The 17,266-nt window shown below is 47.8% G+C and overlaps 1 protein-coding gene across 6 annotated transcripts in view; it reads left to right on the forward strand.

Annotated features, from left to right (window-relative positions):
• Positions 1–5,424: 5,424 nt before the first annotated feature.
• PPARD (peroxisome proliferator activated receptor delta) overlaps positions 5,425–17,266 on the forward strand; it is an 82,894-nt gene continuing 71,052 nt past the window's right edge. For 3 of the 6 annotated variants that reach the window (XM_042938537.1, XM_042938542.1, XM_042938543.1), the window contains exon 1: positions 5,425–5,556. The gene's annotated coding sequence lies outside the window, so the exon portion shown is untranslated. Of the gene's footprint in view, positions 5,557–5,696; positions 9,446–17,266 lie in introns of those variants that run through there. The other 3 variants (XM_042938540.1, XM_042938539.1, XM_042938538.1) reach the window with 3 other exon arrangements.

The raw sequence follows: 17,266 nt of genomic DNA on the forward strand, positions 1-17,266 counted from the left end.
CCCACTCATGCTCTCTCTCTCTCTCTCTTATCAGTAAGTAAATAAACTTTAAAAATACATTTTCAATGTATGGTTTGTGTTTATGTGTATTACTTATAAAAATCATAATATTTATATTGATCCGATCAATTGGGTATTACTAATTGTGTAATGGCCACTCAAACCAGAAAAAAATTCTCACTTAGAGTTATAAAACTCTAAACTGTAAAAACTATATAAAACTATAAAGTTGTATGAAACTGAAACTTTTTAAAATTCTCAACTTATACACATATTTTGGTTGCAGAGATGTACGATATAGTAATCAATAAAAAATGCAAAATATATATTACATTGATCAGATTTTTGAGGGGAAATTGGAACTAAAATGCAAGTGCAAGGAGAAAAGGAGACAATGTAAAATTTTTTATTGATAAAGAAGAGCTTCTTCATGTATTTTTAAGATGGATGATGGATGATGGTAAGCATCAAATCACTATGGGATTTGGGGCTTATTCAATACATTTAAAAGGGTAATGGGTGCCTGGGTGGCTCAGTCATTAAGCATCTGACTTTGGCTCAGGTCATGATCTCATGGCTCATGAATTCGAGTCCCACATTGGGCAAGCTCGTGCCCCGCTTCAGGTGAGTTTGAGCCTTGCCTCGGTGAGCCCTGCTTCTCCCTCTCTCCCTCCCTTTCTCTCTGCCCCTCACTCGCTCCCTCTCTCTCTCTCTCTCAAAAAGAAAAAGGTAATAAAGCAGTTTTATATGGCAATGTCAATATTTATAAAATAGAAATTATATCCATTTTCTAAGTTTTAAACTAATGGTGAGAAATATTAGATGTCACCTTAAAAATGTGCAGGGAGATGCGTAGTTGTGTACTTTATACTATATATATATACTTATATACTATTTAGGAATAGAGAGGCAAAACAATCTGAAGACTACCACCCGTGACTAGAAAGGTAGAATGAAGCCTGATTGCAGACATTCTTGGAGACTAGGTAGAGTTTAGTCTTGAGGTGGCAAGCCAATCCCCAAACTTTCAGTTTCCTCACCTGTAAATGAGGTCCATTCCAGGTTTTGGAATATTCTATAACTGGCCACAGGGAGGCGTTGATGGTTGAGATACTGCTGGGAAGATAGCCCTGATGCCTGAATGCCATCCATATTGGAACCGGTACGAAAAGCTCTCAGTCTTGAGGGACATAACTAGGGGGCAGGAGAAGATATCTTCCAGTCTTTTTATTTTTAATTTTTAAATTAATTTTTAAATTTTATTTTTGAGAAAGCACAAGTGGGGAAGGGGCAAGAAAGGGGACAGAGGAAGAGAATGTGAAGCGGGCTTGCCGCTAACAGCAGCAAGCCCAATGTGGGGCTCGAACCCACAAACCGCGAGATCATGACCTGAGCCAAAGTCAGATATTCAACTGACTGAGCCACCCAGGTGCACCATACCTTCTAGTCTTTTCATTCCAGGATTAGAAAGTAACTCCTCTGTCCTTTCCAACATCCTGGACAAAGGAGTGTGTATCCAATCTCTGATGCCCTCAGAGATAATCATAAACTCTGGGGACCATGTGAAAAGCACAGCCATTGTGGTCCTAAGTCATCCCAGTCTAGTTTGTATGGCAGGAGGAGCAGGGAGGTAGGGCGATTGGCTGCAGTGCAACAGGCTGTTGCACATTGTTGCCAGGATCTTCAGGGTGCCGCCAGGGTGCCGCCAGCTCAAGTGCAAGGTCTCCCCCGCTGAGAGTCGCTTTTCTGGCCCCTGCTGTAGGTGAGAAGGGGGAGGAAGGGAAATACCAAGGAGACTGATTTTAGGAGGCTAAATGGCTGTGGTGGAGGTTGGAATCCAATTCAAAGCAAATCTAGCTTTATCTCACACCATACGTTATTATTCAGTTATGCTATAATTAGGCATCAGAACAGGGTTCTGAGACCTCTGGCTGCTCTGGAAAGGGTTGCAGAGGCTTGGCAGCGACCAGCTTTTCCCCCTTTGAGTTGCCTATGGACAAATCGAGTCAAAATGAAGATTCAAGAAACAGAAACTGGCTGATTTAAGTTAAAAAAGGGGGGCGGGGATTTATTAATAGAGTATAGAAGAGTTCCTTAAATAACTGGGAGGATGAGAGAAAGCCAGCTTGGAGGCTGTATAGTCAGGAACAATACCTCAAATTATGGCACATGGCAGTGCTTATGAAGACACCCCAGCTGCTTCGTCTGGGTATAGTCGCTGCTGATTCCGTGGCTAATACCACTGGTTTGGTATTCTTCTTGCTGCTTCTTACAGCTAGAAATCAGGTGAGCTGCTGCTGGGCCACTTACCCAAATGGATTATGTGTGCTTCCCAGTTTTTCATCTTCCCAACTTCCAGTGGAGCCTTGGTCACGTGGCAATACCCTAGTTGAAAAGGGAGCTGGAAGCAAATGCCTGACATTTTCCAGCTTCTACTGTGGAGGAAGAGTCTAAAGTGGGAGATTCCTGGGGCGCCTGGGTGGCTCAGTGGGTTGAGCATTGGACTTCAGCTCAGGTCATGATCTCGTGGTTTGTGAGTTGGAGCCCCACATTGGGCTCTTTGCTGTCAGCATGGAGCCGGCTTCAGATTCTCTGTCCCCCTCTCTCTCTGCCCCTCACCTATTCATTCTCTCTCAAAATGAGTAAATAAGCTTTTAAAAAATAAATAAATAGGGGTGCCTGTGGCTCAGTTGGTTAAGCATCTGACTTCACCTCAGGTCATGATCTTGTGGTTTGTGAGTTCGAGCCCCGTGTCGGGCTCTGTGCTGACAGCTCAGAGCCTGGAGCCTGCTTCAGATTCTGTGTCTCCCTCTCTCTCTGCTCCTCCCCTGCTCATGCTCAGTCTCTGTCTCTCAAAAATAAATGCACGTTTAAAATTTTTTTTTAAAAAATGAAATGGGAGATTCCCCAAATATGGGAAGATGGTTCAGAAGTTAGGTAGCCAAAAACAAGGAAGCCTTGAAGAGGACGGATATACAGAAAATGGCACATTCTGAGGCTAGCAATCTGGTGGCAAAGGGAGCCACAATCATTTTATATGAGGAACTAGGGATGTTGTATAGGGGAATGGGATCAAACACCAGAAGGTCTCTTATAGGGAAAACAATTCGACTTAGTTTACTTCCAAGGGAGAGGACAGACACTGTTGGGTAGGTGCACCAGAGATATAAACTTCTGCTCAATATGAGGAAGATTTTTATTTTTTGTTCTTTAAAACAAAACCAAACCAAACCATGTTTCCACTATGAAAAAAATGCTCAGACTAAAAATGTAGAAAGATAATAACTCATAAAAACAGAACGCAAAGACAACTGCTGATAACATTTTAGCGTTTCCTTTGTTTTTTTCCTATCCTTTTTGTTTGCCCAACAGTATACATAGCTATATATTCCCTATATATCATCAGATACTGCTTTTTTCCACTTACTATCATAACATTTTTCCTTTTTTTTTTTTTTTTTTTTTTACAACTCTACAAATCATAATATTCCATCAGGAGCATACAAAATAATTTACCTAAACATTTCTCTGTTGCTGACAGTGAGGTTATCTCCAGTTTTTTTTAAAAATAATATTGCAATGAGCAATAGAATTATGTGGTCTAAATGTTAAATACATACTTGCTAAATATATTATGTAAAATATTTTCTTTATCTATCTTTTAATATAAAAATGAAATGAGGTGGAAAATGTAATATCTTGACAGTACTCCCAGAATTTCTTTTAGGAAGGGAGCTGTTGTTATTTTATTTTTTTTTAAAGTTTACTTATTTATTTTGAGAGAGAGACAGAGAGAGAAAGAGGAGGAAGGGCAGAGAGAGACAAAGAATCCCAAGCAGACTCTACACTGTCGGCACAGAGCCCGACGTGGAGCTCGAACCCAAGGACAGCAAGATCATGACCTGAGTCAAAACCAAGAGTCAGATGCTTAACTGACTGAGCCATAAGCCTCCTAAGGGTAGAAAGTAAGATCTTCAGGGTTGGAGTGTTGGCTGGAACCCTAGCAAAAAGAGATGGGGTTAAGATGTCTCTATCTGCCCGGAAATGAGGAAGAATTTGTTTTTTCTCCAGAGAGGGTGGGATAGAGGAGAGAATGGTGGGTCAGGGAGGACAGTAGTGATTTGGGAGAAGGCAAGGCCCTAAGAGGTGAAGGGCCAATCAGAAAACTTCAAATGGGTTGTTCAGAAAAGACTCTAAGGAATGTCTGATGTGTAAGTTTAAACCTTTTGCAATGCATCATGTGACCCTGCTCCAGGGCCCAAAGCGTCATAATGTCTTCTCTGCCCATGAATGTTTTGTGTGGGAAGAGGTGTGGGCAGTCTTCAGGAAGGGCTTCATTTCTACATTTTTGAACTGTGGCACTACAGCAGCCTGGCAGAAACAGGAACCTGGAGGCAGAGAGATTCAGAAGAATATAAATCTCCAGAAATTTGCAGAAATCTTAGGGAAGTCTTTGACCTCCACAACCCATTCTTACTTCAATCTCTAAGGACAAGGAGGTCGATGCCTGAATTACAAAAGTAATGCACATTCATTTCAAAAAGTTAAAAAAGAGAGAGAGGGAGGGAGGCAGAAGAAAAACAATCACTCATAGTTCTATCATCCAGACACCTGAGGGTGTGGCCTGAGAAATGTACTTAAGGGGAAGAGGTAATCCTAACTTTAAAAGACATTTGGAGAGAAGGGAGTTACCCATTGCTCATATACCTGTGAGTCAAGTTTTGTTCCTAGCCAGATAACAAACCCAACTTCTTCCGCCATACTGCCTACTAGCTGCTAGGTATCTTGTCATGGTATATCTGAAGGGACAGGTTGGGATAACAGGTCCCTTCCCAGTCCTCAAGAACTGGGTTAAGAAGCAAGAACAGAATTTGCTACAACAGTAAGGAGGATGCTCCCCATTTAGGTGGGCAAGCATATTACTTAAGTACAAAGGAAGATAGGTAGAAAGTCCATAAGCATAAATTTCTAGTTGCAGAAGCCTCTCCAGGGAGGAAAGTCTTTTCTTTAAAATTACAGGCAACACGGACTCCTCCAGTGGAGTCTGGAGACCCAGGTTCTAGCCCCGGCATGGCTTCTGACCGCAAGTCACTCACACTCCCTGAGACCGTTTCTTCAGTGGAAAGACGTGGAGGCTGTATTAGACGACCTTTAAATTCCCTTCCAGCTTTAAATTCCCTTTTGTGATACTTGTCAGACTTGTCTTACGGCCCTGGAACATCCCCTCCTGCTCCTCCCTCAGCTGCTACGCCCGCATCCCACACCAGAGGGCGCTCCAGGCGGGTCCTGGGTAACATGCGGTGGGCGGAGTGCAGAATCAGGGGAGCGTCCAGGACGCGCGGTGATTGGCCCCGGCCGGGGCGGAAGGGGGCGTGGGGAGAAGGGGGCCGATCTGCGCGGTGACCTCAGGATGGTGGGGGCGGGGTCGGGCCGCGCAGCGTGTGACGCCGCGGCCGCCTCGGAGCTGGGGATTAATGGGAAAAGTTTTGGCAGGCTTCGGAGGATTCTGCGGAGCCTGCGGGACGGCAGAGGCGGCGCGGGAGGCGGCCAAAACAGGTCAGTCCGGGTCGGGGGAAGCGGTAGCAAGCAGCGGAAGGAGGCGGCGGGCCCGGGCTGAGGCGGCCAGCCGGGTTGGGACCCGAGGCCCGGTGGGGAGTGGGGTGGGGGGAGCGGCAGGGGTCCGCGGGTTGAGTCGCTGCGGCTTCCCGATGGCCCGGCCCCGGCCGGTGCGCCGTGGTTTGTTGCTCTCCTGGCGCCCGCGCGCCCCCAGCCTTTTGGTCCCCCATCACTGAGCCCGAACCGCGAGCCTCCCCCACCAGACTCTGTGCCCCCTCTTGGGCCTAGTGGCTCCGTCTTGTCCCATTTCTGTGTTCTGAGAGCTGGGTCTAAGGTTCGGGGTCCTCTTCCCTTCCCTACCATTGCCTCTGACCTCTTCCTTCATCCCTTCTGTGGTGTCTCCAAATCATTGCCCTCTTTACCGAGGATCTCCTTGGGGATCTTCTCTGTCCCTCTCGTTATCTTTATCTCCTGCCTTCGTCCCCCTGTCTGCCCTCTCGGTCTTTGCTCTCTTTTCCCATCCTGGTCCCCCTTCTTCCCCCATTTCCTGCCCCCCTACCTCAGGATTACCGCTCCCCCTCATCTTCGCGGTGTTATTAGGCTTTTTCAGCCCCGTGTCAGCAATCCCTGTCTATCTAAGCCCCTTTTACCCTGGCTACCCTCAGATGCCCTGTTTTCACCTCTCTCTCTAATTTCCTTATTAGCCCCGTCCCCTGCATTCCTGTCACCTACCTCCCAGTTCCTTGCCTCTACTTCGGGAAGAAGCATTAGCTAGCTCCACGCTCTACTCCGCTTTTCCCTTGACTTGCTGTTGAGATACCCCCCTGGGGTGGGGTGGGGGGCATTCAGCCCCTGATTGAAGTAAGGGGCTGAATGTCTGAGGTAAATAGCAGGCAGGTCTGTTTGGGAGAATTGACTTGGGTGTTGCATCGGGGATGATGTCCAATGTGTACACCATTCTTCTAATCTCAGTTTTAATACTTCCCCTTTATGGGTCTGTTGACTTCCAGGAACCCTTGGGGAGAGACCAGCCGCTGAGTTGGGTGTGTGCCAGGGGTAGCTGGAGGCCTCATCCAACTCTTTTCCCCTTCCAGGAAACAGGGCTCCGTGTCTTTCCACTCTGGATGTACCCAAGCACGGTTACATCATGATACTCCAGATTATCTCTGTCCTCTCTGCCCACCCTTCTCCCCGTGCCCCATCCCAAAGAGCTAAGAGAAGTCTCCAGAAGTTGTGCCCCAGAGAATGCCTTAACCTTTTTCCTCTGTACTGTGTCCAAGACATTTTTTTCCTGCATGAGTTTTGAAATAGATTGCCAGCCCGATAGCCCTGGGGGCTGGCAGGCGGCTGTCCCGTTTGTTATTGGTCACCTGAACCAGCCTCTGATTTTCACTCGTACATCCCTGACCTCACTGAATGTGAGGGCCTCTGATGTCAGTCACTGAGCAGGTTCTCTTGAAGATTCTTCCTCCATTTTCCTTGAGAGCTTAATTTCCTGCGGATCCAAGAGGGAGGCGGACCTTAAGTTCTGTTCCTTTTGCCCTGCCAGGTGGATATCTGCCTGGGGAGGTTGTGGGGCTGTATTGGTTAGATGGTGTCCGGAATTTGAGTTGTGTCCAGTCACAGACATATCCTCTCTGGGGCTAGAGACCCCACCACCTTCTTGATGTGTCTTCGTGTCAGGCAGAAAGTTCTTTTCAGATGCTTTCAATTTGCGCTCCTTTATTTGGCATTGGTCCCCTGGAGAGATCTTCAGGAAATAACATATCCTCTGTTTCTGCCCAATCTGATCTTGGAGGATTCTGAAAGCATGACCCACTCTCACATTTAGAAATGAAGGCCTGTTGTTTCACCTGGCTCTGGGTTTCTAGGTCTCCTCTTTTGAGGATCGTGCTCTCTGTCTTTGAGCCAGAATTGGACCCAGAATTGGCAACCTTCAAGAGCTGTGGTGGACAGCCAAGTGAACCAGCTTGGACCAGACTTTAAAGTTTTGGAATTCTCTTGTGCACTGACCCTTTTCTGTGAAAGGAGTACGATTGTGGACGGCTGAGCCAGTTTCCTCTCCACTGGCCCCTGAGCCCCTTCCTAAGCAGTACTTGTGTCGGATTTGGGCAGAATGGACCAAAAGGGGTGGCCTTCTTCCTGTGAAAGCATCCCTCCAGGGTTTGAATGGGTCATTCTGATGGAGGTGAGTTTGTGTGTTTGGCAGTAATTTAGTCCAGTCTCTGGCTCCCAAGGACTTGACCTGGCTCTTTGAGAGGTTTGCTACTCCTCTCTTTGCTTATCCGTTAGTGGGGGCTCTGTACCCAGGCAGCAGGTGAGAAGGGCTTGAGAAGAGGGCAAGCCCAGTCCTTATGCAACAGCTTGGGCACCAGCAGCTCTGGCTGGATACATTCCTTCAGTTTGTCCACTCTGTGGCCTTTGTGGATGGTCAGGATTATCAATTACCAAGTTCCCATTCAGTGATTTTTTGCAGAGTTTGGGCCAGCCGTCTCTGTTTTTCAAAAGGTGTAGGCAGACAGACCCCTGACATTATTCTACAGAAGATGTAACCTGTCAGCTTCTTAGTTTAACGGACTGTTCTTTTGTTTGGCTGCCTTTCTCCTTGCCTCTCCACCAGTGTTTTCTTCCTTTGGTGTGTGCCTCTACCCATTGAAGAAGAATGGCCCTTACCAGGCCTGTGGTCCCTCAGATCTCTTCCCTAAGGGCCGGATAGAGGATAGCCATGTTGTACACTGGCCTCGGAAGCAAGTAGGCTTCTGCTTTGGGTAGAGTACAGCTGTTCTGGCTGTTGTGCAAGCTGTCCTGAGGGCATGCAGATCCTGGCATGTTCTGGGACCGTGTAGCTCCTCTCTTTCAGGAGTTGGATTGTGGCTTTAAAGACTTCAGCTGTATAGCCTGTCACTGAGGCTCACCTCCCAGTGTGTTCCCTGCTGGCTGGGAAGCTCAGTTGCAGGGCCCTTGTCCAGTGCCTGAGTAGGGCCTGGAAATGCCAGGAGCTGCCCCACTGCCTTGCACTGTCCACGCTGGGATCACTCTCTTCTTCCTCCCTACCCAGCGTTTCCACAGACTTGGTCTGTCCTGCCAGGCTCTGGCTTGTGTCGGGTCAGAAGTTCTGTGTGTGATGATTCCCTGGTCTATGCCATGTTGTCCCAGATTGCACAGTGGCTGCTTGTCAATGGTTTCAAATCCCCGAGCATTTTTCTGTGCCTTGGGATCCAGGGGGAGGAGCCACTGATAGCAGCTGGTTTCAGAGGAGAGCTGGGCACTTGCTTGAGCCTGGCAGGGAGGAGATGGCCTCTTGCATCAGGTTTCAGACATGTGGGTCTTCTTCCTTGGCAGGTGGTTCCTGGCCTTCATAACTCCGAGGCTGGTGATTGGGGTGTGACTCTAGTCCTGGTTCCATGGGGCTTGGGTCAAGGACTCAAGCATGACTCAGGGCATCTCCATTTATGAGCTGCCACCTGTGGGGGATGTTGGACTCCAGATCCTTCTTCACGTTGCCAGCTCCTTGTGCCCCACCCTGGTAAAATCAGCAAAGCCGGTGTCTGCTTACTTGGAAATCAGCACACTACTTCCAGGACTGGGAAATATTTGCTGACTCAGGCTCAGAATAACAACATCTCAGGGTGTGTGTGTGTGTGTGTGTGTGTGTGTGTATGTGTGTGTGTGGGAAGGACAGAGAAAGAGCCAGCTTGCTTGGGAGCACCTTTTGAGCCCTAGTGTTTAATTATAATGTTAAAGCTGCTTTTCTGACCCCTGGTGCTTCTCAGCTGAAGATGTTGGGTTTCTTTCTATCCTGCAGTGTTGCGTGGTGTTTTGGGCATGCACGTGGTACTCACGCAGTGGCTTCTGTTCACCGACAGATGAGGACAGATGCACCAAAGCGGTAATCCCATTTTCCTTACACAAGGACCTCTGACAACCAACTGACACATCCCAGATTTAGGATCCTGGCCCAAAAGATGAAGTGATTTCACTAGGGCTGAGTTCCTAGATCCCACGTGTCTATCATAACATTTGGTACTCATTGTTTACACATAGTGGGCATTTATTTAAACATTATTAAAGGTCTATGGCTTATGTAGTTTTGGGGAGAGCACTGAGATTTTTCACCTTTACACCCACTAAAACATAGACTCCACGAGGGCAGGGACTTAACTTTGTTTCCTGTTGTGTCTAGGACTGCCTTGCACCGAGGAGATGCTAAATAAATATTTGTCGAATGAATCAGTGTACAAACTTTTCTTCTCTGTCTGTGTGGGTGCCAGACAAAGATGGTGTCTGTCATTTTCTTTCATTTGTGCAACAGACATTTTTGAGTGTCTGCTATGTGCCAGGCACAGTAGTAGATACTTGGGGAATGATGATAGTAAAAAAAACCGGATTCAGTCCCCATCTTATGGGTCTGTGGTTTGCTGGCATATGTGAGCTGGGCGTAAGAAATGGAGCCGTTTTCTTCCATCTCTGCTAGCGTGGCAGATCTGCACAATGCTCTGGGCTTCTTGTTACTGTTGCCCTGTTTGTCCTCAGGATGCCTGGCAGATTTTATAAACTCTCAGAAGGGGAGCTACAGGGAATTTGATGTCATTGTCCCAGCTATTTGGGAGGCCGGGCTATGGCGAGGTCCCTGCCGGGGGCCAGGGAAACATGGGCTCCCATCTGGTTTGTTGTAATCTCTGAAGTTCAGTGGTTCCAGGAGCTGTTTATGAGCCTTACTTCCCTTTCTCTGCCTTTAACACCCTGTGGGTTTTCCTGTTGCCAAACAGGGTGCCGAGCCCATGTGTCTGTCAGTCTGTGGGGGTCAGGTTGTTTGTGGATCTTGCAGGAAGGCCTCAGGCGGGGGCCCCTCCTGTTGTCCAACCCGTACCAAGTCCTTTCGTCTCAAGGAAATGTGCATGAGGAAGAAGGGGGGCTTGGGAGACTTCTGAGGTTCCCCGCGAGGGGATAAGGTAGAACTTCCCCCTGGGTTCATTGCTCTGTCGTTTGTGTCAGCAGCAGCTAGTCACAGTGGCAGCAATTGTACATGTCCAGGGGTCACTTGTCCAGTTTATCCCTAGGCTCTGAGCTCCCAGTCCCAGCTAGAAGTTTTCTTTCTTAGTTTCCATTGGCAAAAGGTGAGGCTGTCAGAGTTTTCAGTGCTAATCTCAAAAAACTGTGGTTTGGTTGTTATCTTTGTCTTTCTCGTCTGAGGCACTTTTGTGGGTCAGGTGCTGTGACAGATGTTTCAGAAACGGTCCTTGGCTGCTCCCGTCCCCCAAGTGTGTGGAATCTAGTTGGGGAGAGAAGACATGTGCACAAAAAGGTTTTGAGGGGCGCCTGGATGGTTCAGTCAGTTAAGCGTTCAACTCTTGATCTCAGCTCAGGTCATGATCTCATGGTTTGTGGGTTTAAGCCCCGTGTCGGGCTCTGTGCTGACAGTATAGAGCCTGCTTGGAATTCTGTCTCTCCTTTCTGCCCCTCCCCACCCCCTCTTTCTCAAAATAAATAAATAAACTTAAAACAAAGTCTGTCAAATACTCAAATCTAACTTATAATTTGTTACTCTTGGGGTGCCTGGGTGGCTCAGTCGGTTAAGTGTCCGACTTGGGCTCAGGCCATGATCTCACAGTTCGTGAGTTCAAGCCCCACGTTGGGCTCTGTGCTGACATCTCAGAGCCTCGAGCCTGCTTCGGGTTCTGTGTCTCCCTCTCTCTGCCCCTCCCCCACTCATGCTCTGTCTCTCTCCCTCTCAAAAATAAATAAACACTAAAAAAACCTTATAATTTGTTACTCTTTTCTTTCAAGTAAAAAATGTTGTATCATGAAAAAAATGACTGGTTTAGCTTGCAACTCAATCTCACGACTGTTTTTTCTCGATAACCACGTAACTCTTGTTTTATTACAAAGAATATTTAAAAGACATGTACTTACAGGTCAAGATTTAATGAAGTTAGTTTTTATTGTCTCATTTAGGACATTCTTTTTTTTTAATTTTTTTTATTTTAGAGAGAGAGGGAAAGAGGGAGAACCCCAAGCAGGCTCCACAGTCAGCATGGAGCCTGATGTGAGAGGCTTGATCCCACAACCCTGGGATTATGACCTGAGCCAAAATCAAGAGTCAGGTGCTCAACCGACTGAGCCACCCAGGCGCCCCTCATTTAGGATATTCTTAAGTGGAATTGATAATTTATTATCTTTCATTGTTGTTTGAGTTGACTGGCTCATCTGGGCAGTTCTTAGTTGGGATATATTGCTTTAGTCAAATGGAGGCTGGGACAGGAGTCATTTGAAGGCTCAACTGGGCTGGACATCCACCCTGGCTCACTCACATGGCTCGCGCTTGATGCTGTCTGTTGGCTAGAGTGCTTACATGTGGCCTCCGCATGTGACTTGGTCTTCTCACAGCACGATGGCTGGATTCTGAACAGAAACATCCCAAGAGGGAGTATACTGAGAGATCCAGGGCTAAAGGGCAAGGTTTCTTGTGACCTAGCCTTGGAAGTAACACAGTGTCAATTCCTTTGTCTTTTCCTGGTCTCAGGACCAGTTCAGATTCAGAGGACTGCACAAGGGTATGAATACCAAGAGGCATGGTTCATTGGGAGGGAGAGAGGGCTCCTCAGAGACCAGCTACTGCTTCTTTTTTAGCATCCCTTTTGTGAGGTAGCCTGGCCGGTATATATGAGTGATACTTCCAGGAGAAAAGTGCATCTTCTCACGATTTCCATTCCTGGGAACCACTGTTAGTTAGGAAATTCCTAGTAGGTTGGTAGAGGCCATCGAATGCCAGGTGAAGGAATTTGCACTGTGTGTTTTTTGGGCAGTGGATAGCCATTAATGGTTTTGGAGCAAGGGGTGATTGTGTTAATATTGCATTAAAGATTGATTGAATGGAGAAAGAACGGAGATAGAGAGGTTAGGTAGGAGACTACTCCAGTGGTCTGAATGTGAGGAAATTCTTCCTCATACTAAATCTGAGTTCCTCTGGTTTTGATTTCGATCTTTCAGCCACACAGATTGAGGACCTCCAGCATGGCTGGAGGAACCCCTTCCCCCCTTTATTCAGGGATGCTGGTACACAGGAGAGATCAAAAGGTTCACCAAAGGTAGAAGGCAACTAAAGTCAGGTTTTATTGTCAAGGCGCAATAAAAAGTTAATAAAAGAAAAAAAGAAAAACCAGTTAATAAAAGAAAAAAAATAAAGCTTCGTTGTAGCACCACTAACAGTGTTTCAGTTACATCTTCGTTTCGCTCTCATGGACCATTAGGGAGCGAGGAGAAGAGTGAGAGGCAGAAAGAGGGGGACAAATTAGAGGCTGGTAGGGAGAGGGGGAGAGAAGGAGGCCAAAGGGGGAAACAGCAAAAAGAGTGTGAAGGAGGTTGGGAATGGAGGAACTGCTCCAGGCTGAGGGGCGACTCACCGAGCTGGCAAAGAGCCCACTCCTTCTGTGCTTCCTGGGGGGCCCTGGCCTCAGGGTTTAGACACCTCATGTCTTGCCCAGCCTCTGTAGCTTTTTCATTTGAGAAGAGACCGTGGGAAGAGCTGGAGTGGATTTGGTGTTGGACGGACCCGGGGGTGATTCAGCTCTGGTATACGGGGCATACGGGGTGACTGAATGGCTGACGTGAACCTCGGGCTGTGCTGAGGTCCCAAACCCCCTTTGTACCGAGCTACGTTCTGAGGTGGAGAGCTCAGGAAGAAATGCCTGTCTGAAACAGTGCCTTCCCTGAGTTGCAGGCTGTGGCTCCGGGGGCCCAGCCTCAGCACGGGGAGTCTGCAGGTGCTGTTAAACAGTTGGTGTCCCGGGCAGTGCGTTGCGACACCTCCCCTTCCCCACCCCTCACCCTGAGTCCAGTCTTCAGAGCCTGCCTCCCAGCCCGGCCTTGCCATCATCTCAGCAGCCCTCCCAAGACCATTACCAAATTCTCCACAGCTAATAGTGACACACCTTTGAAAGAGTTCTCTCATGAGGCGAAGGCTGAAGGGAGAGGCTCCCCAGTGTTAGGGGAAAACCACTTGCTGCTGAAGTTCATTTCTGCACTGTTAAGATGAACAGGTATCTAAAAACAGATTTTCCCTGCCTTCACTTGTAATCTGCTGTAACACCGTGATCCTTGTCTTATCACTGCTTTTGGCACTTCCCTCATCCAAGAGTTGTGAGCTCAGAAGCACGTGTTTTTGGCTACTATGCCAATGGAAGTGCAGGCCAACTTTGCTCTCCCAATAGGCGACATTAGCCAAGCAGGCCACCCTCCATATACAACAGTCTGTGGGCCCACTCTCCTCAAAAACAGGCCGTCCTTCAATTTGCCAGAACCCAGAGCTTTACCTATCGTCCTCTTTTCCAAACAAGCAAATGTGGTGTCCCTTCCTCAGTTTCCCTTAATTGCTTCAAATATTGCCTTGTTCATAACTCTCACTTTACTTTCTTTGCCTCTGGTTCCATTTCCTTTAGCACCAGGTTTCTCAGCCACAGACATTTTGGGCTGGGTAAGTCTTTTATTGATTGATTGAAAGTGTGTGTGTGTGTGTGTGTGTGTGTGTGTGTGTGTGCGCGCGCGCGCACGCGCAAGCAGGGGAGAGGCAGAGAGAGAGAATCCCAAGCAGGCTTTGCCCTGTCAGCACAGAGCCAGATGCAGGGCTCAATCTCATGTAACGTGAGATCATGACCTGAGCTGAAACCAAGAGTCAGACGCTTAACCAACTGAGCCACCCAGGCAGCCCTGGGCTGGGTAATTCTTTATCAAGTGGGCTGTCTGTGTATTGTAGGATGTTTAGCATCATCCCTGGCTTCTGCCCCACTAGATGTTGATAGCTCCTCCCTCTACCAGTTGTGAAAACCAAGAATGTCTCCAGGCATTGCCACATATCAAGGGGGCAGAATCACTCTTGGTTGAGAGCCACTGCTGTGTCACTTCGCCCACTAAATATTTCTGGCCAGCTGGATCCACCGGTGAACAGCACATCAGTAAAACCAATACAGTAAGCGTGTAGTTCTTAACATTGGAAATGTATCCTCCTCAGTCACGTCACTGGGCCCTTGAGGACTTTGGGGAGCAGTGAAATAATTGACAATGAGTAGCATGTTCCAACTAAGTAAGAAGCCATATGATGTCTCCATAACAGGGACAGTGTCCAAGGTGTAAAGCAATCTCCTGGAGTGGTTGTGTTTCTTGTGTTTTGCTTTTCCAGGTCTTTTGGTGTCTGGGCCAAAGCCACCTTCCTATAGCTCCCAGAGGTGCCATGCAGGATAGAGTTGGTAATGTGTAGCATGTAAACTGTCATTAACCTGTCCGTTCCTGGTGTCAGACATTACTAGCTGATCTGGTGCTCTGATCACAGCAGCATTCCTCTCCAAAGCCACATGAGTTCTTGGAACCCTCTACGCAAGGCAGTTCTCATGAGAGAAGGCTCACCTGCCATCCCTGATCTTGAGCTTACTTGTCTGGTCCAGACCATTTCTTTCCAGCTTCCCCTACTGCAAAAGCCTTTGGGACAGTCCAGAGATCCTGGTGGGTTCCCTTTGACCCCACAGCACTTGCATCTTGGGATGAACTCCTGTGTGGTCCATTGGAGGCTTCAGGTTGGAGACTACCGTTCTCCCTTAAGGAGGCCTTCCAGAGGCCAAAATGCTCAGTTCCATGAAATTAGTTCCCCACCCCTTAGATAATAGCAAGCAATGATAGCAAAAGAAAGACCCTAGTCCAGGACGTATAGGATTCTTGTTCTGACCCTCTTTCATGTGGACCAGAGGTCTGAACTATGTTCCTTCCACACTTTTGGAGTCTGTCTTCTGTGGTGGTAGACTGGGTAATGGTCCCCAAAGATATCCAATATCCAGCCTGTGACCCCTGGGACTTGTAGATGCTACCTTATATGGCAAAATGGACTTTGAAGATGCAATTAAGGATCTCAAAATGGGGAGATTATCCTGGATTATCCGAGTGGGCCCTAAGTGCAGTCACAGGTGTCCTGTTAAGAGGGAGGCAATGGGAAATTTGATACAGAGGAAGGCGGTGTGACTGTCACTGGATCTCAAGATGGAGGACGAGGCCAAGGAACACAAGGAATGCAGCTCTAGAAGCTGGAGAAGGCAAGGAAACACATGTTCCCCTAGAACCTCTGGAGCAACGTGGCCTTGCCAATAGCTAGATTTTGGAGTGAAACCGATTTTGGACTTTCACCTCCAGAACTGTAGGAGAATAATTATGTTTTAAACCACTAAGTTTGTAATTTGTAACCATGGCAGTAGGAAGCTACCTATAGGTCTCATTTACCTCCAGGCACAGGTGGTGACTTGGCTGGTCCTCGTTCCTATTTTAAGGCAGTCTTAGAGCATCCCTTTTACAGCAGTTCAAGATTCTAGGTCCTGCCTTTTCCCAGACTAATATTTGAAACAATATGCTCTTTGGGGGAACCTTTAAAAGAGTTCTTAGAAGTAAAAGAGAAAGCCTCAGGTAGTGTCTGATCCTTGTTTTTGTAAGTCACCCCATACCTTCAATCAGATCAGTAATAGTTTCTTTCAGACTGTTGAGGATCCAGGATTAGTGTACATCTCACTCCGCTTCCATCTACCACTCATTAATAGGCATATATTGAGTACCTCCTATGTGCTAGGCATTGGGGTGAAGGAGTGAACAAGCAGATGAAGAAGACTCCTGCTCTCATGGTGGTTGTGGTGGAGAATGAGGAGAGAGCCAGAATTATGTAGTGAACAGGTCAGATGGTGGTAAATGCTATATCAAAAAATAAAGCAGGAAAGTAGTGGCACTTTTAAATAGAGGGATTGAGGAAGGCCTCACTGAGAAGATAATCTTAAGGCTCGAAGAGGAGAGTGAGCCATGTATGGGAAGAATCTTCTGAGTGAGGGAAAACAAGTGCAAAGGCCCGGAGGCGGGAACATGACTGGGTGTTTGAGGAATAGTCCGGAGGCCACTGTGGCTGGAGTGGAATGAGGGGAGAAAAGAATAGAAGGTGAGGTCAGAGAGGTGACTGGGGCCAGATCACCGTTGACCCAGAAGTCTGTAAAATCTCTTACTTCACCTGGCCCTTAGCCTCTTCCTTCCTTTTCTCCTCACACGACCCCTCGGTCTTTATGCCTGTGTTCCTCAGTTCCTTTACATAGAATATCTATCACATCGTACCTACGGCACATCAGCAGGTAAACGTAGTCAACTTAAAATGTTGGAAGAGGGGGGAAAAGCATTCTCCTCTTTCTGAATAATAAAAGCACTTTCACTGTCAGTAGTGGTATGGAGCTGTGTTCCTAGGGATGCAGGTTGGCTGCTCTGCTCTCTCCAGGCAGTCCTGGGGTGCTTTCTGGGGGTCCTCACTTCGGTCACCCTCCTCCTCAGCCCATGAGGACCTCCAAGCCCCCAGGCCTGCTACTTCTTTCCACTCCACTCCTCCTGGGCTACTTAGTGTGGGTCCCACAGCTGCCTTCCTGACATTCTGTCTAACCAGCCCACTCTTCTCCCTGCTTTCCTCCCAGGAGCAGCACATAGCCTGCCTTCTCCCCCACTACTCAGCCAGGTGGCTGGGGGCTGCTGGAAGAAGGAGCAAAGTGTGCAAGCTGGTGCCACTGCACATTTATGGTCACCACTTAGCTTCTCAGCAGCCACAGGCCTGCCCCCACCATGTCTCAGAGCCCCTAGCTCTCCTGGGAGTGGCCTTTCCAATCCGAGGGAACTCTGCCTCCTCTAGGTCCTCATGATGTGGTTTGGGTTT

Source organism: Panthera leo, chromosome B2 (genome assembly GCF_018350215.1).
Source record: "Panthera leo isolate Ple1 chromosome B2, P.leo_Ple1_pat1.1, whole genome shotgun sequence".
Classification (NCBI taxonomy): Eukaryota; Metazoa; Chordata; class Mammalia; order Carnivora; family Felidae; genus Panthera; species Panthera leo.